The 25,090-nt window shown below is 43.6% G+C and overlaps 1 protein-coding gene across 1 annotated transcript in view; it reads right to left on the bottom strand.

Moving 5' to 3' along the window:
- Window positions 1-25,090, bottom strand: part of LOC122800226 (dynein axonemal heavy chain 17-like) — a 17,083,451-nt gene that overhangs the window by 3,842,451 nt on the left and 13,215,910 nt on the right. The window lies entirely within an intron of this gene.

Here is a 25,090-nt window from a genome sequence, read left to right as displayed (position 1 = left end):
TATATAACTAAAATAAGGGTACAATTTCTCTGTTGATATCTACAGCTGTTGGTGTGCTGTAGCAGCCCCATAGCCCAGGTATAGTGTAAGTGTGGTCAGAATGTAGAGTGGTGAATGGTAGTGTACTGACAAATATACTTGATAGCAGTTGTCAATTAAATCTGTTCCCTTCCCCCACCACTCAACTGATCCAACTATCACACTGAAACCAACATGGGTATGTTCCTAAATAAACCTCTACTGTTTGGACAGTTGTTCCATTTGGTTTATCATTGTTTAAATTGTGTGCATGCTAATATTCCCTGTTGAATAATCATCTTATTGCCTGCCTGACATATCACTAACTGGCATGCTGTTGCAACCCTGAATGCCATTCCATATATGCAAGGGTTCTGTTTGCTATGGCACTGTTATAATTGCACTGTTTTGGGTAAATGGGAATATCCATGTATGCTATTTTGACTAATATTTTAATGTATTGTGCATGACTAACCAATATTCATTGTTAATTTCCACACCATAGCACATATGGGAAGGCAGATCCCAGCAGATCTGGCTCTCCCACCCCACCTGGCCAAGGCACCGGGTCCCAGCATGTTTGGGACACAACCCAGACCTCCCTCATCTGCTGGTCCTGCACCACCCTTAGGTGGAACCGCTGCAGGGGAAGGGGCTCACCCCGCCCCCGCAAGTGAGCACGGTGAGGACGTTGTCACCCTGGACGAGGTCTGTGGCATGGTGTGCAATGTACTCCAGATGGAGCTGGATGACTGCCTGCACCAGGTGGAGGGCAGGCTGTTTCAGTTAGAGGGGTAGGCGGCCCCTCCAGCCCAGACCCCAGCATAGCCACCTTCGAGGCTGTGAAGGAGTAGTGGTAACTGCCATCGGGTGGAGACATCAGTGCCACTACTACCATCTGGGGGCTCATGAGCCTCAGATTCCCAACCACCCTCCCCGTCAAGGTGTTTACCCCCCATGTGTCATACACTGCCCCTGTCTGCTGTCTTGTCTGTATGCAAATGCAACCTCTCCTACCAAACATCCCTCACCACACCTACAAATAATCCTTCCTTAACATCCTCACTTAAATCTCACCTAAAAAAAAAAGGCATCTGTCCCACAAAAAAATAATGTCCCATACATAGCTCTGTATTTTGCCCAGAGACATGCACCCATCACATAATCTAACCCCACCAATCATCCATATTGTATGATGCCCACACACCAACCTGTAGGGTGTGAGGCTCCAAATTCTAAATTGCCCACATTGAATGCAGCTGTTGCTGCCAAAGAAATGCAGAGCAATGGTCCTTTCCTACACCCGTCCTGCACATCCCTACTTGTTTCTCCTTTTTTGTCCCCCTGCTTGCCGGGGGTTTCACCACTTTCCTATCTCACTTTTTTCTTTTCTTTATTTGAAATTAGCATGGATTTAAGCAGACGTAAGCACAGCTTATTTCACGTGAGTGTCACTTAGCTCCGCATAAACCCACGCAATCCTGCTTGCAACTGCTTTAAAGTACCTTAATCACTCTGTCTCCATCAGCCACTGTTCTGCCCAGCAACAAAATAAGCAGCCCTTGCAAGTCTCATACCCAAGACCCTACACAATATAGCCAAAGTGATTGAACATTAAGCCATTTCAGGTGTAAATAAATCTCATGTTTTCTCAAACATATCATCCAGCACAGTCATTCAGCAGTAGGGGAAATGTATTTATATATGTAGATGTCTGTCTGTCTGTATGTTTATATGGATTCCATACATTTGGTCGAATTACACTTAGTCAAAAATGATACCAGGCATTGCACTTGACTGAAAGCTCACTTGGTCGAAGTTCATTTGGTCGAAAATGGAATATAGCCCCTGCCCCATTGCAGTGCAACCCTGGAGTGAGAATATTAAAAAAGGGGGTGTGTGGAGGGCACAGACCCCCACAATGGGGGGTGTGGGTGGCCTAGCTCCCCCACATAATTTTAATGTATTCACTATTATAAGACGGTATATCCATTAGAAATGCATTGATATATATATATATATTTTTAGTAAAAACTATTTGCATAATGTGGGGGGCTACACCCCCCACAAACCAGGTAAAACTAGAGGTATGCAATGCATATAACAGCAATACTCACACTGTCCATAGGTCTGGAACGTTATACAAATATGTAGTTGGCCTGTGTCTGCAAGTCCGGTTGTAAGAAGTACTGCTACCTGCTGTCTGTAACACTGCTGCCCACACAGAGGAAGGATGTCTTCAATACAGGAAAGGTAAACGGACAACACCCACATGATGTAGTAATTTATAGTAGTGGGTTGCCATGACAGTGGTAATTGGAAGTACTACATAGCTGGCTGCATACAATTAGAAATTGGTGAACACTGATTAGTGCAGAGGCCATTACCTGATCATGAGCAACACCTACAAAATCCATGCTGCAACCTATTCAAAGCAGCTCTATCCCTATAGTGGAGAGAGAGAGAGAGAGAGAGAGAGAGAGAGAGAGAGAGAGAGAGAGAGAACAAAAATAAATAAATAAATAACTAAAACTACAAACCAAACCAAAAGTATATAATACAAGGGACACATAAAAGTGTGCCTAGAAGAGAAGGACAATACTTCAACAGGTATGTGAAACATATATGCATGCAACTGAATGTAGTACTTGGTCTGTAATAATGGGATAAATGATGTGGAAAGATTTATATGTGCTATCAAGAGTTGTTTTTAATGATGTCCTGCTGAACAACGGCTATGGACACAGCATCTGGCCCTATGGGCAGTGGGCCATACCTGTCAACTGTGCAGATCTGCACTGAATGACAAAATGTAAGCCATCATAGTGTGTGTTCTGTACCTCAAGACATGTATATTAGTGTGGCAAATAGCTGGTGATGGAAGTAATGAAGATATGATAGACATATGGGTTTCAGACCCCACTACCTGCAGGACAGTCATGTTAATGTGAAATGTACCATGCACAAAAGCCATAGGTTTGTAATAGGTTTACCTACAATCTGTCCCTATATATACTCTCCTAATGTTAGGCTGTGTCCACATGTGAGACCTGTCTGTTTTGTAGCAAGGCAGAACAGTGCAGCTGTGGAGGAAGGAGAGTTAGAGAGTGTGGACCTGATGTTTGAATGTACTCCATTTATATATATATATATATATATATATATATATATATATATATATATATATATATATATATATATGTATATATATATATATATATATATATATATGGTTTAACTTTAGAAAGGAGATTCACATTCGGGCGAACAGCAATTGTTCGAAAGGCTGTTTGCAAAGTTTGCAAACGTTGAACAAAAAAGGTTTGAATGTGCAATAAGTGAATGCACAGTGATATTCGCTCATTGCACATTCGACATTGTGGGGCAGATTGCACTATAGTGGGGTTTGGAAAATGGTCTCTTTCCCCACTGTAGTGCAATCTCGGAGTTAGAATATTAAAGTAGGAGGTGTGGGGCGTGCAGGGGGGCTTGCCCCCCTGCTTTACACTTCTTTTTTTTTTCGTTTGACATTAATGTTCGAAAAACAGCGAATCTGCTTTTCGATTTGTTGCTTTTCGAACATTAAGGACTATCGCTGTTTCCACTTTCATGGTTATGAGTCGCTCATATGAGCATTCGTACCACTGTGAATCGCCTTTCTAAAGGTAAACCTATATATATATACACACACACACACACACACACACACACACACACACACACACACACACACATATATATATATATATATATATACACACACACACACATACACACACACACACACACACACACACACACACACACACACACACACACACACACACATGCACACACATATATATATATAGATAGATAGGTAGATAGATAGATAGATAGATAGATAGATAGATATACATGTATGTCTACATATCTATATATATATATATATATATATATATATATATATAGATAGATATATATATATATATAGATATATATATATATATAGATATATATATACATACACAAACACACACACACACATTTATTTATTTATATAAATACATTCCCCTACTGTTGAATGACAGTCCTGCATAATATGTGTGATATAACATCACACATATCTATACACACACACACACACATATATATATATATATATATATATATATATATATATATATATATATATATATATACATATATATATACAGTAGTAAGTGGGTGCGAAATGGACAGTTATGTCTGGTGTGAAATCCATGTTGGGAACACATTGCCCTTGTTTGTGAAGGTGAGACTGGTATGTTGGGGAAGGATAGTAGGTATATTTGGGGAGGTAGGTTGGGTTGGAAGACTGACAAGACAGCATAGTGGGGTGGTATATGATACAAATGGTGGGTAAACACCTTGGATGGGAAGTGGTGTTTGGAAAGTGGAAGCCCATGAGTCCCCAAATGGAAATAATGGGACCAAGGTCCCCACCCATAGGCAGTCACAATTGCACTTTCACGGCCCTGAAGGTGCCTGGGCTGGGGACTGAGCAGGTTAAGCATGCGGACCCTGTAATTGGTTTAGCACATCCCCCAAGTCTCTGTGGAGCTCCCTATGCACCAGATGCTGGACCTGACTTCGGATGACAGGATCCTGTCTGTGTGTGCACCCGGAGGGGAATGAACACCATTCCCTGAGGTGGTTCCACGTGAAGGTAGTGCAAGACCAGCAGATGATGAGGTCCCAGGGTGGGTCCCAGACGTGCTGTGGCCTGGTAACATGGCCAGGTGAGGTGGGAGAGATGGTTCTGCTGGGAACTGGCTTCCCAAACATGCCATTGTGTCACAGTTATAGAACATATGTGTGTAGTAATAGTCCACACATTCCAGGATTATGTCTAACAGCATGCATAGACATCCCCATTAACACAAAACACCAGATTTGGAGCAGTCACATAGCAAACAGAACACATGCATATATGGAACCATAGTGGCCCTTACAATGGCATGCAGGTGACATTGTTAGCAACAGGCCACCAATAATAGTGTTTCAAGATGAAACATGACTAGAAACACATTGCACAATTTGTTGTACAATACGATATATGTCCCAACAGTAGGTTTGCTATAAACATACCCGTTGAGTTGTGTGTTCAGATTATTGTTGCAGATATGGTGAGGGGTGGGCAAAGATGTTAATTAACAACTATTATATCCTTGTAGTATGAGGTCCTCAGACCCTTTTTTCCTCTTTATGTCGTTCAGACACCATGTCTAGACAGCATTTGCCAGTCTTTTCCCCCCAGGAAAATGAGGTTATAATAAACCATCTAGTGCAGCACTACCACACCCTGTTTGGCCACACAGCCCATGATCTGCAGGAGAGGACTGCCCTGTGGAATGAGCTCGTCCACAGGGTAAACGATGTCGGCCTGCATAAACAGAAGTTATGTTCTTACCATAACGTTCCGTGTTAGTTGTCTTCTTCTCGCCTTCTTTCTTGCTGGATGGGTTCGGAGCCGACCTCGGCTCCGACTCGGCCACTCTAAAAGCTCGAGAGTTGGTTCCACCGGCTCGAGGCTCCCCTTATATCCCACAATGCTAGGCGGTATTACCTCAGATCTCGTTTGTAAGCTAGGCCCAGCCAATAATAAATCCAGAACTACTGGAAATGGGAAAACCCACCTCTATAAAGGGAAAGGAAGAAGGTGACCTGAAACCTGATGAAGGAATATATGCATAGTAAAGCATATACATATATACAATAGAGGTGGTAGAAAGAGAGGTCACAATCAAACTCCTCTAGGTCTGTCCAGGCTAGGGGGAAGGAGGGTGGGATGCAAGAAAGAAGGCGAGAAGAAGACAACTAACATGGAACGTTATGGTAAGAACATAACTTCAATATGTTAAGTTGTCCATCTTGCCTTCATTCTTGCTGGATGGGACCGCGTCCCTAGCATCTTGTCCCGGGTGGCCTATCGGAACAGACTCTTGAGTACAGTGGAACCAAAGTTAGCTCTATGTCTAGAAGCTAAATCCAACTTATAATGAGAAATGAAAGTGTGAGGAGTAGCCCATGTAGCTGCTGCACAAATGGTATCAATAGGCAGCCTGTCTTGGAAAGCTATAGAAGTAGCCAAAGCTCTAGTCGAATGAGCCTTAGGTCTGTTAGGCAACTTTTGGTGTCTAATCTCATACACAAAGGAAATCAATTATGTTAGCCATCTGGAGAGTGATACCTTCGAAACTGGAAGGCCCTTTCTGCCTTCTGCATAAGAGACAAACAATTGGTCAGTTTTCCTGATCTGTTTGGTCCTATCCAAATAATACCTTAATTGTCGATGAACATCTAGCCAATGCAATTTTTGTTCAGACCTGTTAGAATAGTTAGGAAAAAACACAGGGAGGTCAATGTTTTGATTTAGATTTGCTGCAGAGGCTACCTTAGGTAAAAAGGATGGATTGGTCCATAAGGATACCCTATCCTTATGAAACAACAGATACGGTGGTCGACAGCTGAGTGCATGAAGCTCTGAGACCCTTCTAGCCGAAGTAATGGCTATCAGAAAGAGGGTCTTCCAGGATAGCAATTTCATTGAACAGGAAGCTGCAGGTTCAAAAGGGGGAAGAATCAAAGATGCGAGAACTAAATTAAGGTCCCAAGAAGGAGGAGGATTTCTTATAGGAGGCTTAAGAAGAAACACTCCCTTCAAGAAAGCTTTGCAAAGCTTGTGAGACATGATGGCAAAATCTGAGATGCCCACATGAAAGTTAGATATAGCTGCCAATTGAACCTTAAGAGTAGATGGAGACGAACCTGCATGGAAAAGTTCGGCTAGGAAATCAAGGACTATTTGAATGGGAGCAGTGAAAGGATCTATGTCCCTTCCTTGAGCCCAATAAGTGAAACGTTTCCACTTACTAAGATAAATCTTCCGAGTGGAAGATTTATGGGAAGCTATCAAAATATCTCGAACAGAGTGAGATATTTGAGGAAGCCTGGCTAAGGTTGGAATTGGAGGAACCAAGCAGTGAGGTTCAGAGAGGGGACGGAGCGATGTAACTGACCCGACTGATGGATCAAAAGATCTGGAACTAGGTCCAGATGCCAGGGTTGCTCCAACAGAAATTGATGTAGAAAGGGGAACCAAACCTGTCGAGGCCAGTAAGGAGCAATGAGGATCAATGAGGCCTTCTGAGCGATAGCTTTCTGTATCACTTGAGAGATTAGTGGGAAGGGAGGGAATGCATACAGAAGTCCCCGGGGCCAAACTTGGACTAGAGCGTCTCTGCTGGGCTGGCCTGGTAAAGGAAAGAGGGTGAAATAATCTTTGCACTTGCTGTTTTGGGGAGTAGCAAAAAGGTCGCAGCAAGGCTGACCCCACTTGAGAAAAATTTTCTCCAAGATAGAATTTTTCAGAGACCACTCGTGAGCATGAGAATAGTTCTGCTCAATTTGTCCGCGATAAGATTGGACTTTCCGGGGATGTGCGTTGCTATCAGAAACCGCTGAGAAGAAATCGCCCATTGCCACAGTCTGAGTGCTTCTCAACATAGGAGGTAGGACCTGGTTCCGCCTTGCTTGTTGATATACCACACTACAGACATGTTGTCCGTCTGAATTGCTATCGTTCCCAAGGGAAGAGAGTCTTGAAGGGCTTGCAACGCTAAAAGCACTGCTCTCATCTCTAGAACATTTATATGCAAGTGGCTGCCTGGTTGCCATATGCCCTGGACTGTTCTGCCCTGATAATGCCCCCCCCACCCGATCAGGGAGGCGTCCGTCGTCAGAGTAGCAACCGGAGGGGGAGGGACAAAGGGACTTCCTAGGAAGAGCTGGGGGGAAGAAATCCACCAAAGAAGATGATTCTTGCATGCTTGCATTATCACAATGGTGTGGGACATTGGAAGTTGTTGGTACGACCATTGTGTGAAGAGCATCCATTGAAGGATTCTCATGTGAAATCTGGCTAATAGAAGTAGAGGGATAGCAGCCGCCATAATCCCCAGTACTTTTAGAACTAATCTGACTTTGACTCTGTTGCTGTGAAAAAGAAGGGAGACCAGTTTGTGTATGTCTGCTATCCTTTGGTCTGTGAGTCTCGCAGACATGTTGACTGTGTCTAGATTTGCACCTATGAAGGTAATAGCATGACAAGGCGACAAAACAGACTTTTCGCAATTTATTGAGATACCTAACTTTTGAAAAATGCGAAAGGTGTAGTCTCTGGCAAGTAGAAGAAGATGCTTGGTAGGAGCTGTAAGGAGCCAGTCGTCTAAGTATGGAAACACCTGGAATCCTTGACGTCTCAGGTGAGAAGCTACCACTGCCATGCATTTGGTAAACACCCGGGGGGCAGTGGTGAGTCCAAAGGGCAGGGCTCTGAATTGAAAGTGACTGGTTCCCAGCCTGAAACGGAGGAATCTCCTGGAGCGTCTGTTCATTTTTATATGATAGTACGCATCCTGGAGGTCTATAGAGCACATCCAGTTTTCCTTTCCCAATAGGGGTAGGATGGATTGTAACGTGACCATCCGAAATCTTGTTTTCTTGATAGACTTGTTCAAGATACTGAGATCCAAAATGGGTCTCCAGTCCCCTGTTTTCTTTGGAACCAAAAAGAACTTGAAGTAGATTCCGGATCCTTGCTGGTCTGCTGGCACTGGCTGAATGGCTCTTTTTGCAAGCAACTTGGATATTTCCAACGCTGCTTGATCCCTTTGAGCGGGTGGAACATCTGGAAGGGATTTTTTTGATTGATTTGGAATGCGAAAGAATGGAATGAAATAGCCTTCGGAAATGATGGACTGTACCCACTTGTCTTGGGTTAGGGATCGCCAGGCTTCTGGGTACAGTGACAATCTTCCCCCGACTGCCTCCGAAGGTGGACAGTCAGGCAACACCTCAGGGATGCGGGAAGGGCTTATCGGAAAAGGTTTCTCAATTGCCCTGGTTCTGCGGACCCCCCCTGCCTCTAGGGCGACGTCTACCATTATTGTTCCCCCCTCTGCCTCTAGAGGGGAACCGACTCTGTGCGTCAGGCAAAGTCCCTTGAGATTGTTTGCGGAACCACATTTTTCCACTTTTCTGGCCTTTGTTGTAAGGCCTAGAAGGAGTAGAAAAACGGACTCCGACGGCAGAAAGAGTTTTGCCATCTGTCTCGCACCTTGTCAAGGTTTCTTTAACTTGAGGACCAAAGAGGGACGATCCATCAAACGGGGAATTAGTGAAAGACGTTTTAAAGGGGTCCAAAATTGCATAGCCGCATCCAGGCATGCCGTAGGGCCACACCTGTCCCTGCGGCTCTGCTCGCTCCATCAGCCGCATATGAAAGAAGGCGCATGGAGGAGTTAGCTATAGAATTTAGGGTAGCCAGCTGAGCGTTCATCTTATCCTGAAAACCCGCAGCTGTAGGATCCTTTAACATGTCACTCGCTTCCTTGATCAAGTCTCTTTGAAGATGAGTGAAATGACAGAGGTAGTTCAGCGAAAGCATAGCAAAGGTCGCTGACGAAAACATCCGCTTCCCGTACCTGTCCATAGACCTAGATTCCTTGTTAGGGGGATGGACAGGCACCGAAGGATCAGCTAGCTCCTTCTTAGTGGCGGCAGCTACCACCATAGCATCCACAGAAACTCCCTTAGTCAAAAATTGCTTATCTGCTGGTGCTGTAATAAACTTTGAAGGTCTCCTGGGGGTAGGGTCCACAGAGTCAGGAGCCGTCCAAGCCTTTTTAGCTACCACCTGCATAAGGGGGTCAAAGGGGGGGGACACCCAGGAGGTGGAAGGGCGAGAGACAAACGCCTCAAGATACACAGATTCATCCTCCAAAGGGTTAAGGGCTGGCCAATTTCCCCTCTGTTTCAGGATCTCTAGAATGTCTGCAAAGGAGACATCTTCAGAAGGGGAATGGGGGAACCCTCAGAATCCTCTAAATCTGTGTCAGAGGTGACAGACTCAGGTGAGTCTATGTGCTTCCTCTTGCACTTTCTCTTCCTAGGGGGCTCCCTTGCAAATTCAGGAGAGGCCTCGGAAGAGGATGAGATCCCCACAGGGGATTCTTGAGGAGCTGGCTCTCTGCGGTCCAGGATGAGGGAGTGAGTAGACATAACCTGAGGCACCGAAGAGGGAGGGATGGATGGAGCCGACTGTGGAGCTGAACCGGGTTCCAACACACTCCGCATGACCTCGAAGGCACCCCTGTCAGGCAGAGCCAGAGGTCCCCGCTCCGAAAAGCTGAAAACCTCCCTCGGCACCGACAGCGATGGCTCCGAGGCCGATGTCGGAGCCGAACTCACCAGTGTCGAAGCGCCGAGAGGGAGAGCGGGGTCGGACAAGGGTCCGATGCCACTCACCCCCTCGGAGCCGACGAGGGAAGTCCGGCGCCGAGATTCTTCCAAGGAAGAAATCGGAGCCGACGACGGCGCCGAAGACAATTGTATCGGCTCCGACGCTACCACAGTCTCGGGTCCGAACGCCTGCCCGAGCTCAAAGGAGTCGGAGGAGGAACATTTTGAGAGATAGGATTAAGCATCGACTGATGAGTCGGGCTCTGATGCATTTGGGCCAGTGCCTCGGACTTAAGAAGTCGACTCACTACCCTCTGAAGGTCATGGTCAGAAAGTCTCGATGACCTAGAGGAGTGAGATCTATGGCTCCGTTCAGACAGCAAGGGAGATGCTGGAGCCGAATGAACGGAGCCAAGGGATGGTGACCTGGACCTCTTCCTAGATGTCGGTTCTGATAGTCTGATCGGAGCCGACTCAGATATTTCCAATACCTTGGCTCCAGCCGGAGCCGAGGGAATCACAGAAGTAGAAGTTCGAGTCTCATCGACTCCAGCTGGAGCCGATGTTGAAGTAGACTTCGATGTCTTAGGTGTCAACTCAGTAGCTGGAGTCGAAGACCTAGAAGCCTTAGAAGGTTTGCCCGAAGAAACAGTCGGGGGACCCTCAGGCTTTAGTAAGCCCCGTAAAATGAGCTTATTCTTTCTTTCCTGCAGGACTCTAGGGCTGAAGCCATGGCATACAGCACAAGAGTCCTGCAGGTGTAAAGGTCCCAGGCAGTATACACAAGAAGTGTGACCGTCTGTCAGAGACATTTTCTGACAGCATGAGTCACACTTCCTGAAGCCTGAGACCTTCAAATCCTTGGACATTTCTAATAACAAGTGCAATCACACCCAAGCACAAACACACCAATTACACTCTGAAGTAAAATAAAACTAATTTAAACTAGTAAATTAAAATAGTCTTTAAAGTCCCTACTAAAAAACACACACACACTCTAGGAGGGATGAGAGGGCCCGAAGGCCTAAGGAAAGAACCGAAGTTCTTGTGGTAGGAGAGAGAAAAAACAAGGGAAAAAAGGATAAAATCCTTTAAAATTAAGGGGATATTGGTCAAAAACTAATTTAAAAGGGATTTCCTAAAGTTTTTTAAACTGTTCAGAACACTAATCTGAAGCCGGTTGAAGCAACACACCTCGATAGCTGTAGCGGCAAACGAGATCTGAGGTAATACCGCCTAACATTGTGGGATATAAGGGGAGCCTCGAGCCGGTGGAACCAACTCTCGAGCTTTTAGAGTGGCCGAGTCGGAGCCGAGGTCGGCTCCGAACCCATCCAGCAAGAATGAAGGCGAGATGGACAACTTAACATCTGCAGTTAGGAGCAGGTCTGACATTGTTGCACTGACCTACTCTGCCACACCCATCAGCATGCTGCTGCAGTTAGGAGGGGCCAGCTATCCACGGGGGGGTTCTTGCCATCCAGCCCTCACGACACATGCTGAGAAGCTCCTTGCCAGCCTTGGGGCACCTGCCTACCAACAAAGACAAGACCCTGTGGATAGCATTGTGGAGGTGGGTGCTACCCACACAATGGACAAGGAGCGTGCAGGTAAGGCCATGGGGCACATCAGTAGACCACTGCTGCTTATCCATCTACATCTGTAGAGTTTAATCATGCATATGTGAGATAAAATATATACAGTCTGTTGCTGCATTGTAGTAATAAACAAATGTGCATAATCGGTAGTATTGTGGGTTTGTACTGTGAATGTACTGAAACACTGCTCCCACCCTGTACTAATGCCACAGGTGTGGCTACTGACATCACATCTCTCACACAGATATGTAGGTCCCTCTGGTATACCTCTGGGGCAGCAACCTCTAGCTGGTGAGTATGGTGTTGTTTGTTTAGGTTTGCCTATACACTGGCCATGGTATTTGCCATGCACACATTTAACACACCTTCCCATAATGTATGCTGTACGTGTTCACTTAATGTTGCTGTTAACTGCAGTGCATCACAGTGGTCATCATGGTGGCATATCTGAAGGTATATAAGAGTCCTGCAATATAACTAACAACCTGTCATTGCAAGATGTGTGCACAGAGATGAAAATATTGGTGGGACAAATGGCCTACAGTAGGATTATGTCTGAAACATCACCCTTATACAGTGCTACAACAGTGTATGTACCACTATTACAATGGCAACTGTTACAGATCTACACAACGGCATATCACACTACCGCATTCCACAACCATTACAACCTGTAATGTGGTTCTAACATGAGCAATGAATGTGTAATATGGAATCCCATGTTAGGACAGCAAATATGGGGAATACATACCTTAACAAACACTGGAAGCATATGTGTCCATACATTCCAAATATCATATTGTGAAAGCAGCTTTTGAGGTACTGACAGCATTCACTCTTCAGGAGTATGCACCTTCCAGCAAGTACAGCTCCTCAATGTCACACCAAGAAATGGTCTGCTGTCCAAGACGTATGTCAATCACATTTGCCCACTCACCTACAACAGAGGCAGCCATGGCTTGCACACATCTGACAATGGATCCCATACCCAACAGGTAGCATGCAGGAGTGAGACATGTAGCCTTACCTCACATGGCAAACAGTGCAGGTAGTCATATATGTGACGAGGATGCATGTGACAACATTAATGTAGAAAATAAAAAGATGGCCATCCAAGACAGATGACGACACATGTTGCAAACTGGACATGGAGGCTGCCTTGTAACATGCCGCAACACTGAGGGAGTTTCAGAAATGTCTAGCAAGTACTGGCTGTGCAGTACCTGTGCCAACAATCACTTGGACTCTGCAAAAGCGTGGCCCATGGGTTAGGGTAATCTTCCACAGGAAACATCAGCCAGGGCTCTCTACAGGTAGCATATGCATAACATCAAAGGTTCCCCAAAGGCATGTGTTGCAATGTGTAATGGTGTACCAAGACCAAGTTCGAAACCTACAGACAGTATCAATAAAGATACATGTGCTGCACAAGCAACACCTCACTCCACCTCAGGCCCACCATCCCCATCTGTACCTTGCTGGTGCCCGTGTACACCTGTATGTTTGCCATTCATTAGCAGGAACTAGGCTGGTACACATGGTGTTCTGAATTTGGGACAATGCAAAATGATACTCATGTGTAGCCCAAAGTTATCAAGCATCTGCAAAATGTCTGAGGATGGGGAGGGGTGTTATCCTGAAACACAACAGTGAACTGAAGCAGACATCCAAAGCTCATTAATAATGGCTGTATCACACAGTCAAGGTCATGAACTGTGGCAGACATAACCCTGACTCCACTGTGTGACCTCCAAGGGCTGTGCACATGAGTTGACCTTGCAATCTTGCAGAGTTGGGGGACATTTGTAGGGCAGATTGACCAAATACTGGCAAGTGCTGATGGCCCAAGCTAGTATACCCCTTCCAGGAATAATGACTGCTGTAGTACACTTAACAGTTGGTGCAACAAACCATCATGTTAAGGATGTGCACACTTATGCACCCAAAGATTGTATGCATCTCAATCAGCATCTGCACAACTAACACATTTGTTTGATACTGCATTTGACTGCACAGGTCATATGTCACATATTAAGTTCATGTAATGTTAACATATGCAGTATTGTGGCCCCATGCCATATCAGGGAAGAGGGTGCCATGTCAATAACACTCCTCATAGGCACAGTAAGGTTTGAAGGTTGTCAGTGTAATTGTATATTATTGGTCATACATGCACCTCTGATGATGAGATCTGCAAATCAGACATCAGGCCTTCACTATTAACATCTGTCCACATATCATCCCAGGTATGTGTCGAACAAACACATAGGGGCTGTGAGCAGCAGAGCAAACATAACTGACACATATACACATTCAGCAATGGAGTGTACACCTGTGAGGTATGGCGCACAGTACATGCCAGGGTGCTGAACAGGTGCACAGCAATACTGTGTACATGGGTGCAGTGTGTTCTAGGGAAAGGGGAATCACCTACTAATACAACCCATGCATCACAGAGATGTATAATGTTGGTAACAGGCATTAACAGTTAAGCAATGACGTACAGGTCTTGGGCGAGGTGGGTTAGGGCCACTCCTGCAAGCAAACTGATGTTAGTGCCCATACAGACACTGACAATGATGATATGTGTGTTGAGGCACAGGCAGGGTTGTCAGGGGCTGAAGCTGCACCATCATTTGACATCCCACTGTTATCCACCTCATCCCCACACACAGTCACATTGCCTATACATACCCCATCAGCAGTGGCCATAGATGAGGGGCAGATGGTGGGTGGTGGCATGGGACAGGACAGTGTGGTGTCTATGGCACATGTGTCTGGACACAGCAGCTATAGTCGGATGGCCAGCGAGGTACCACACAGGCAGATGTACATGGGTGCTCATAGAAGGGCTGCTGGTCATCATGCCCCTGGCAGAAGTGCCACATCTGGTGTCACCAGATGCATGTTGCAGGCCGTCATGGTGGTGCGGGTACATATGGAATGGTATACCAGACAGGGTGTGAGGCTGCAGAGGGCTACTCATTCTGCTGTTATTGACAACATCCGTGATCTTGTAGGTGCTCACAGTTATTTTGTAGAGGTCCTGGATAGATGGTTGGGTGAGATGGTGGAAATCCTCAACAGTGAAATGTCTGTGCTTGAGCATATGGAGGGAGTAGTGAGACAGCCATGTGGATGTACGGTAGCAGCACCAACAGGTGGAGGTTGACGTGGACATGCAAGATGTCAGCGCCGCTCCTGTAGTGGCAGTACCAGCCCCAGCACTGCAGGGGGGTGCTGTCCACACCACAACATAGCAGGCCACATGCACGTGGCCCTGGATGGTCCCAAGAGGGACCCAGATCCAGCGGACATATGTTATCAGGGGAGAGTACCATATCGTAGCTTGTACCTAGTGGTACCCGTGGAACCCCTGGCAGGCATAGTTCTCATGTCTGTGGCCAGAGACAGTGAACTGCACACTCTGCCAGGTATGGTCTGCAGCTGTCCAACAAACCCCTGTATAGGGCAGCCACATGGCAGAACTGTGTGCATACATACACACACACACACATCACCAACACAGCTAGGGCAACACCATACCTACACACACCACATCTGCACATCACAATTAATAATGAAACCCCCTAACACACACACATGATGTCAAATGAATGGCTCACCCTAGATCTCTGGCAAACCCACAACACACCCTGTGCATGTGATGATACCTTTGCCACATCCCTGTCATCCATAACATCGATGCAGGGACAGGCTAATATGGTTCTGATCCACAGGGTGACTGTACTACAGTGTACCAATGTAATGCTGTGTAGCATGTTTTCAGCACTAAAGTTTAATGCTTACATGTCAGGATGTGTAGCTGTCCAGCCATGATGCATTATAGCTGTTATTAACACTGAGTGATTGTGGTCTCCATAATGTATTCCGTTTGTGTTGTAGGTGTCTCTGTGTCAGCAGGATATTGGACTGCTGTTGTTTCCTACAAGGGGTATGGCACTGTGGTGACTGTGCCATATCCTGGGTACAGCTGAACACAAGTCACAGGTCTGTATAACAGTTACTGCATGTGCCACTTGCCTGATAGGTCTGAGGGGTGTATACAGGTAAGTGCATGGTGGCTGATGTCAGCAGCCCTTCTACAGTAGACAATGGTAAGTGCAATGGGTGGTACACACCACATGTTTGTGTATAACACACACACAGAGAGGCTTTGGTGTTGATGCAATACACAGAAAATACTGTACACAAGGATGTGTGTACTTTTGCAAGGAACACATTTTAGCCTATGTAATTCCACCAAGACAGAATAGGCACAACATCACATTGGGAAATACTCAGTCTGCTAGTTTAATGTCATTAATGATGGTACTGGCAGGATATATGTCCCCTTCCCCAATGTAGTGCAATCCTCAACTTGGTAAATATAGTTGTGCTGGTGTAGGTGGTACAGCCCTACCCTTTGGAGGGTGTGGGGTGGTGTAGAACCGCAGATAGTGTGACTGACAACTACTTAACCTGTTAACATGAACTGTACAGTATTATAGCTGACTAAGTGGGGGGATACACTCAACAATAACTGCAATGATGGTGGCTGTGTCCACATGACCCACACCCAGCTATATATACCAACCCTAATATCACTGTACAGATATACAGTGTGGAAGAGGGCATTTACACATCTACTACTAGTCTTGATAAAATGAATTTCCACAAGATGATATATGTGAAATGTTAGCATTTGCCAGTCAGTTCTCAGACAGATGATCTCCTGGGACATGTATATTCTGCAAAATGAAGTAGACCCCTTCAAATACACACACACACATTCATACTTGGCAACACTGGGACTATAACCCCTACCTAGGTACATAGTGCTACTAATGTGTGTGGCCTTAATTGCACATACCACACAGCTTTTAGGATGAGGTATGTTCCACATTACATGTTAAGTGATGAACATCACCAGGCCTTGCACAGTATGGTAATGGGGGATGTATTGGTTGTTTATGAACAATACATTGTGTGACAAACTGTCATATACACATTGACAAACACATAACAGTCATACACACATCTGAGAGACCTGGGTTTATCAGTGCTAGCTATCCTGACAGTGTGTCCATTCTGTTACAGATACACTGCACATAGCACATGCATCATTGGGCTGGATAGTGTAATCAGTTACCTGTATAGTTGATGGTGACAGTGGTCACCATACAGTGGACCTTGGGACATGTACTGGGGGTACCATGGTGTAAAGATAGTATACCCAGCACATACACCCTACACTGGATATTGTACTCACTGAAACCCATGATAATACTCTGACATACCCAGCATCACACATTGACCAGGAATGCAATACAACCCCTTGTCTATCTCAAGACTGCTAATACAGATTACTACAGGGATATGCATCTATTGCATATGCCACAGGGATAGTAGGGTGATGCTTTATCATAGCTCTCTTATGGTCAGCAACATAATTACCCCTTATACTGTGTGGTAAGGCATATTGTATTAGGAGAATGTGGCCTCAGAATGCTGTATCCAACAAATATACACACTTGCACACATACACACACTTGCCAGAACTCAGAGGGTAACCCATGCCTATCTACCCATTTGTACAACAGTATTGTGCTGGTACTGCAAGCTCCAGGTAGCCCATAGGGTGAAGAGTGTAACAAGGTACATCTAATGTCCATTACAGCAGCAGCCATATCTAACTATGGCAATGGGGGGTGCAGTGGGTGTGAAGGGCCTCAGGGTATTATCAACTACATGTTTAAAAACACACAGACACTGTTATTCTCAGTAATGCACACAGACACATTTGTCAGTACTGAAGTCCATAGGTGCATATGCTCATAGGTGTGTACCAGGATATTGTCCATGGAGAAATGAGAAGAGTAGGGGATGTGGGTACAGTGGTATCATGCCACATGCTATTTGCCAGCAGGCCATCTATCAACTGATGCCACAGGAGTGATCTTCAGGGTGAGAGTTAAATGCAACATCCAATCATCTGGTTGACTCTTGCAGAGGGCCAGTGAGGTGCTCCAATTGACATGTATGCAACATGTATTACATAACATGGTCAGTGTCTGTCTTGGAGACCTGTACCCAAGCATGTTCTGTTGACTGTGGTAGTGTAGTTGAGGTATCCCTGGCATGTGGTGTGTACAGGGTGGGGATTCCTAGCTGTGGCATTCATAACACAGCTGGGCAGACATGTCAGTGTCACTCAAGCACAGATTGCCTGTAAGCAGCCAAGATGGATACCTGACATCTGCACATCTGTACAGAGGACAGGCAGACATCACCTAGCCAACTGTTATGCATTATGATGAATGTGTTGACAGACAGATGCCTGACACTGATAGGTATGCCATTACTACATGACAGCAGCCCTCAAAGACATGTCCTATACACACAGTAGTCTACAGTTAATATATACATGTTAGATCAATATCCAGTAAGAAATACTTAATGACAGACAGCTCACAAACAAAGAACATGACAGTAAGGTCTCTGAGTCCATATTTGCATGCAGGGGTGTTTGGTTCCAGTACTACACTCTGTAATCTACTCTTACTTGGGAAAGCACTGTCAACAGTAGTAACGTAATGATACACTACATGCCAGTGTGACTGCATATAACCTGGGATACTACCCATGTATGTAAAACATTCAAATGGAAAAGCGTGTTGTACAAGCCATATATACTCAGGTGTCCCAGGCAGTAGACTCACACCGCTTGCTACTGTAATGACAGCACATAGACACATGTTATGTACATGGAATTAAATACATTTATTAAGGATGTCATTACCCTGCTTTTTCATTAGATTGGAATGTGATCACTGGTTACCAGGGCTGAGCCATGCTTAGCAGGTTTCAGCATTGCTGCAATATAAATGTTAAGCAGATTTGCGTACTGGTAAGCGAAGTTGAAATGGTGTAAGCACCTATACGTTTAAGTGTACGTTACCAGTGCAAACCTGCTTAAAGCTGCTCAAAACTGCCTTAACCACTCTGTATCCAATAGTCCTTGTTCTGCCTAGCAACAAAATAAACAGCACTTGCAAGTCTTGAACCCAGGGCCCTGTACACTATAGGCACAGCAGTTAACCACTAAGCCATCACAGCTATGAAGACATTTGTTGTTTTCTTTCCAATATATCTGTCTGTACACATACGGAATAGTGGTGAACAACAGTTCTGACTTCTACATTTGTGTAGTACTTGTTAGTGATATTAGTGTTGAATCAAGTATGTTGTTGTATCTAAATATACACATATCAGAGAAATATGGTGTGATACATCAGGGAAGGTATATGCAACAATCATGTTTACACATAACAAGGATATGGATAAATATATATATATATATATATATATATATATATATATATATATATATACACACACACACACACACACACACACACACATATGTAGATATATGTATACATGTACATACACATATATATTTATATATATGTATTAATATACATCTGTATATTGCATTATATATATGGTCATATATAGATCTATCTGTATAATGTTGTTGTTGTTGTTGTGTCTTTCGGCTTTTCCTAGTTAGGGGTTGCCACAGCGGAACTCCAGTCCGCTAATGATTGGCAGTTGATTTTTACATGCCGAGTTGCCAGCCCTGACACACAACCTTCAACGAAGGTACACCCATTCACGCATGTCTCCACGCAGAAGACGCTCTAGCTGAAAATCAAACCGGACAGCGTCTTACTGGGAGGTGACAACGCTACCACAGCACCACCACTGCGGATATCTATAAGATATATAAATATATATATATATATATATATATATATATATATATATATATATATATATACATATATGTGTGTGTGTGTGTGTGTGTTTGTGTGTATACATATATTTGTCAAAAGAAGAGCTATATAAGACTTGTGCTGTATTTAAAAGCTTTGGCAATAATATCTGTGAAGGCACAGGCACTTAACATTAAGCCGAAGGGTGATGATTTTGTTAAAACTACAGTTCATATATCTGATATTCAAGTTGGGATATTGATAAGTGTCGAACTGTCAGATGTATTCAATTAATTGATTATGTGTATCTTGATATACTGTGATTCAATAAGTGCAGTATTTTATTATTCTAACCTTTTATAACTGGAACTGGATTACTGTTGTAATATGGTTCATAATTTTTCTTTTTACAGTTTAGTAATTAATGAGCAATTTTTTGGACAATAATTATTTGTACACTAATTGTTTAGCGACTGCATATCTCTTTACCTTAGATTGTGTCTAACACTGTTACACAGATAATCACGGCGTTTTTGAGGAGGTAGCAGCACTATTGATTGTTTTTTCCATACAAACGCTGCCTACCCCTTCGCATCTGCTGAATTTTCAGCCTTTTTGATGCTTGTACTGTTCCATTTGCCTAACGCTGTATGCAATTACACTAGTGGTGATTAGCGACTGTACGCCAGCTTAGGTTATATTGTCACAACCAGTACTGGCCTTTCTATCTTAGATAATTCCCTCTGATAACCTTTAGGCCTTGGAGAAGTCAGACTTATAGTAACTATTTACTAATCCAACCCTGTTTTTATTTAAGCTTATACTGTCTTGCGTCTACTGTGTGAGAGAGTGCAGGCTACTTATTCCCCTCTTTGCCCTATACTGCTATCTTAGGTAGTGTTTGAGTGAATATTTATCCCAGGGTTTTACATGATCTAGAGGGACTTCTCCTCTATTGACTGGCATACTGTTGTAATTACCTAAATTGACTTCTTCTGCCTTATGTCTGACCTGCGTATAACTAGCGTGGCCTTACACGCACAGACTGGGCTGGGATCTTGCAGTTAATGGGTTTCCCCTCACTACACCTGGTTTTACCCTACTAACTTATTTGCATTATCTATAGCTTCTACTATGGATGTGTACTTTACATAGCTTGCAGTAGCCTTTAACTTAATTTATCTTCTGCAGGTGCTATGCTCAGCTCTATGTTACTATTGTAAATGCTTGGTCTTGCCTGACTGTTGATGTGATTTATTGTGTTTACTACTAAGCTCAGTACTTGGATAATCCTGTAGATTTTGCATTGTATTAGAATACTGTATTTTATACTCTTTTTAACTTTATCTAATATTTTTCTTCCACTTTTTCTTTGTACTAGCTACCCCTTGATTCACCTTGTGTTGTTGACTGGATTGAACCTCTCCTCTAACTATACTAGGGTGCTCTTTGCCTGCTACCCTTGGAAAGTTCAGGACATTGCCTTCTGATATCCCACTACCTCAAGCTACCACAAAAGTATGTCTACTTATACTAACGTGTAATATATTATAACCAAGTTACCCTGCTAGATTCTATTGTTTGCCCCAGCTAAGCTTGCCAGCAGCAGCCCTCTCCCCTTACTGCTTATTACCTTCCTCTCACTCCTTTGAACTGCCACCTAGCCTGCACCTTCTCACACTTTGGTCTGGTTCTTCTTTGAGAACCCCTGTGTTCGCTCACTGCACCTCCGCTCCTGCCCACTAGATGTCACCCTATCACCTTCTACACTCATTGTACTTGAATTTTATTTTTGCCTAATTCTCCTATTGTACCTTACCTACTTCTATCCCTTTCCTCCTCTTGAGGTTCTCTTTTATCCTCTCCCCCTCAGACCACCTTCTCTTACCTTGACTCACCTGGCTTTCTCTGATACTTTCCCCCCTCTACTTTATAGTTCCTTCTATAGCCTTACCTCCTGTTGCACCTGCATATTATCTTTCTTTTTCATTATATACACATATTCCTCCTGACTACCCCTAATCTTTTACCTTCTCCCTATAACCACTTCTAACTTACTTACTTATAAAAATGAGTCTCAACCTAGCCACACTGCGTATACTCTCAATTCTACTTATAACTACTCTCTACTCAACCTACCTCATTACCTTGATAGAGTACCCACTCCATTTTCAGTCTAAACATTCACAAACACATACATCTTCCTTTTACACTTCTCTCACTACTTTCTCTAATGTCAATTCCACCCCTAGTTACTACCTACCCAAATACCATAGGTACTCTCACCTCACCTATACCCTATCCTCAGATAAAAAAATAAGACCTCTAACCCTCCTTAGAATCAAACTCACATCTAAGCCTAATGACCCTACCTTACAAGATGGTGACATTCACCCCAACCCAGGCCCCATATATCCTTCCTCTCAAGCATCTAAACCTTTCACCAAAAATACCCTCCTCATAGGACATCTAAACATACGAAGCATAAACAACAAAGTACCCTACCTACACACCCTCCTAGATACTCACTGTTTTGACATTCTCTGTCTCTCTGAAACCTGGCTAAAACCAGCCACTAAAGATACTGAAATTATACCACAAGGTTATAATATACTTAGGCTTGACCGTACTAAACGGAAAGGTGGTGGAGTAGCAATACTGTTTAAAAATCATCTTAACATCTCTACCCTTTCAGCCTGTCCAACCCAAGATAGTAAGGTAGAAGCCATCATCACTAAACTTCAACTTAATGCTAAGAAAGCCCTTTACCTCATCTGCATATATATACCTCCTGGAAACAATATACCAATTGTAGAAGACTTTCTCAGTTGGGTTTCCCTTAACTACCCCCAAGAAACAATAATTCTTGGTGACTTAAATATCAACTGGAATACTATCAATACTGACAATCCCACCTCTCACATTAACCTAAACGGTTTTATCCAAACCATTACCTCTACAACTAGGCTTAATATGTCAAGTATGAAACAAACTATTTTAGATTGGATTCTCATAAACAATGTTAACATCACCTACAAAGTCGGGACTATGCCTGATGACCTCAGTGATCATTGCTTAACTTACATTACAAGGGAGAAGACTGACTATCTCCATCTCCCTAATATAAGAAAAATACGGTTCACTAAACACTTTAAAATAGACCTATTTCAAAATGAACTTAGAGCTTGCAACTGGAACCCCTTAAAAACTCTTCCACTTAATGAAGCAGTATCATTCTTTAATTCTACTTTCCTTTCTATTTTGGATATACATGCTCCTGAGCGTACTATTAGAATGAAATCTAAAACAGCCCCTTGGCTCTCAAATGAAACTAAAAAACTAATCCTCTCCAAAAATAAGGTTTGGAACAAATGGAGATCCCATAGAATTAACTCTGACCTTCTTCACTTTCGCCAACTTAGAAATCTTACCAAAAAAGCTATACTCACCGACAAAAGAAAGTTCTACTATGAACTACAAGAAACCAACTTAAATAAACCCAAACCGTTCTGGTCCTCAATTAATAGACTCCTTTCACCTGGAACAGCTAAAACTCCCTCCCCACTAAATGCTGACCCAGACACCCCTCTCCAAACTGCAAACACTTTTAATTCATTCTTTACTGAAACTATTCAAACTCTCGCTAGACAATTAAACAATAATAACTTCTTTCCTCCTAATAATCTAGTAAACTCTTCCTACAACTTCTCTCTACAACCTATCCCTACCTCTTTCATCTATAAACTTATTCACAAACTGAAACCTTGTACCCCCTCTGCTGACAAACTCCCTTCCCTTTTTCTGCAAAAGGCAGCCAAAGAAATTGCTTACCCAATTACTATACTCATAAACAGGACCATCCAAGAAGGTACCATCCCTGATATTTGGAAAATCTCTCATATTATCCCACTACACAAAGGCGGTAACTCTATTGACTACACCAACTTTAGACCTATTGCTCTTCTTTCTCCTTTAGCAAAAATTATGGAGAAATGTATTCATCAGCAACTTCTACAGTACCTCTCTCTTCACAATATTATAGCTAACTGTCAACATGGCTTTAGACCTCACCATAGCACCACCACTGCCCTCCTTTCCTTTGTAGATACCATTAACAGCAATCGCAACAATAATCTTCTCTCTTCTGCCCTATTCATTGACCTCTCCAAAGCTTTTGACATGGTCAACCACTCTTCTTTATTTAGCATTCTTGAATCACTCTCATTTGATAGCCTTGCCATCAAATGGTTTACATCATACCTCAGTAACAGACAACAAGCCATTCTTTGGGAAAACCACATCTCCTCCTTACTGCCCATTACCATTGGAGTCCCTCAGGGCTCCATTCTTGGTCCTCTACTCTTCTCTCTCTACATTAATGATCTCCACTCTGTAATTCCTCAAGCTACCTGCATTCAATATGCTGATGACTCCACCATCATTTGCTCAGCATCCTCTTCTTCTGATCACATCTCACTAACTCAAACTATGTTCAACACAGTAGAAACATGGTTCACTAGACGGTACCTACTTCTCAACGCTAAAAAAACCAAACTTCTCCTCTTTACCCCACCACTGCACCTCCACTAAACTTCACCATCTCTTCAAACAACAACACTGTAATCTCTCCTGACTCTACAACTAAACTGCTAGGAATAACCATTGATAACAATCTCTCTTTTGACCAACATATAAACAATACTATCAAATCAGTTAACAGAAAAATAGGGTCTTTATACCGCATTAAACCATTTCTCACCCCTTCTACAAGAGCTACTATTGCTCACTCCCATCTAATATCTACTCTCTTTTATGCCTCTCCTATCTTCACCAACCTCAAGAAAACTAACCTAAACAAACTAGCAACCTGCTACAATAACATTGCCCGCTTCGCCACTGGTAAACCTTTTAGAACCCATCACTGCCTTAATTTGAAACACTTAGGCTGGCTGGAACTACAAAATTATCTTATTATCTCACAACTTACTATTGCCCACAAACTACTGTACCAACCTAATAACACCCCTATTCTATCACAACTTATACTCCCTTATAACAATCTCACCTCTCTTCGTTCCTCCTGTAAACTTATGACCAAACCCATAAAGGCCCATAACGTAGCTGGTGACACCCTTTTCACGAACACTGTTGGCAGGGCATGGAATTTGCTGCCCAAAGACTTAACTTTAATCTCATCCCTACCTCTCTTCAAAAAACAAATCAAACTGTACTTCTACAACCACTGGCTTTGTTCTTGTACTACTCCAGGGTAACTTCCCTCTCCCCACCCTCTCTGTACCTTTAACCCTTCTGTTTGCTTAATATTTAGCATCTACCCTGCTTCTTCACCCTTGCTGTCCTACTATGCTCTCTCACCTCCTTTTGACTGTCTTCCTTCTTTTCCTCTCTCACTTCCTGACTCCTGTCCCA

This window comes from Protopterus annectens, chromosome 4.part0 (genome assembly GCF_019279795.1).
Source record: "Protopterus annectens isolate FY-2018-M chromosome 4.part0, PAN1.0, whole genome shotgun sequence".
Lineage (NCBI taxonomy): Eukaryota > Metazoa > Chordata > Ceratodontiformes > Protopteridae > Protopterus > Protopterus annectens.
This window is presented reverse-complemented; position numbering and strand designations above follow the sequence as displayed.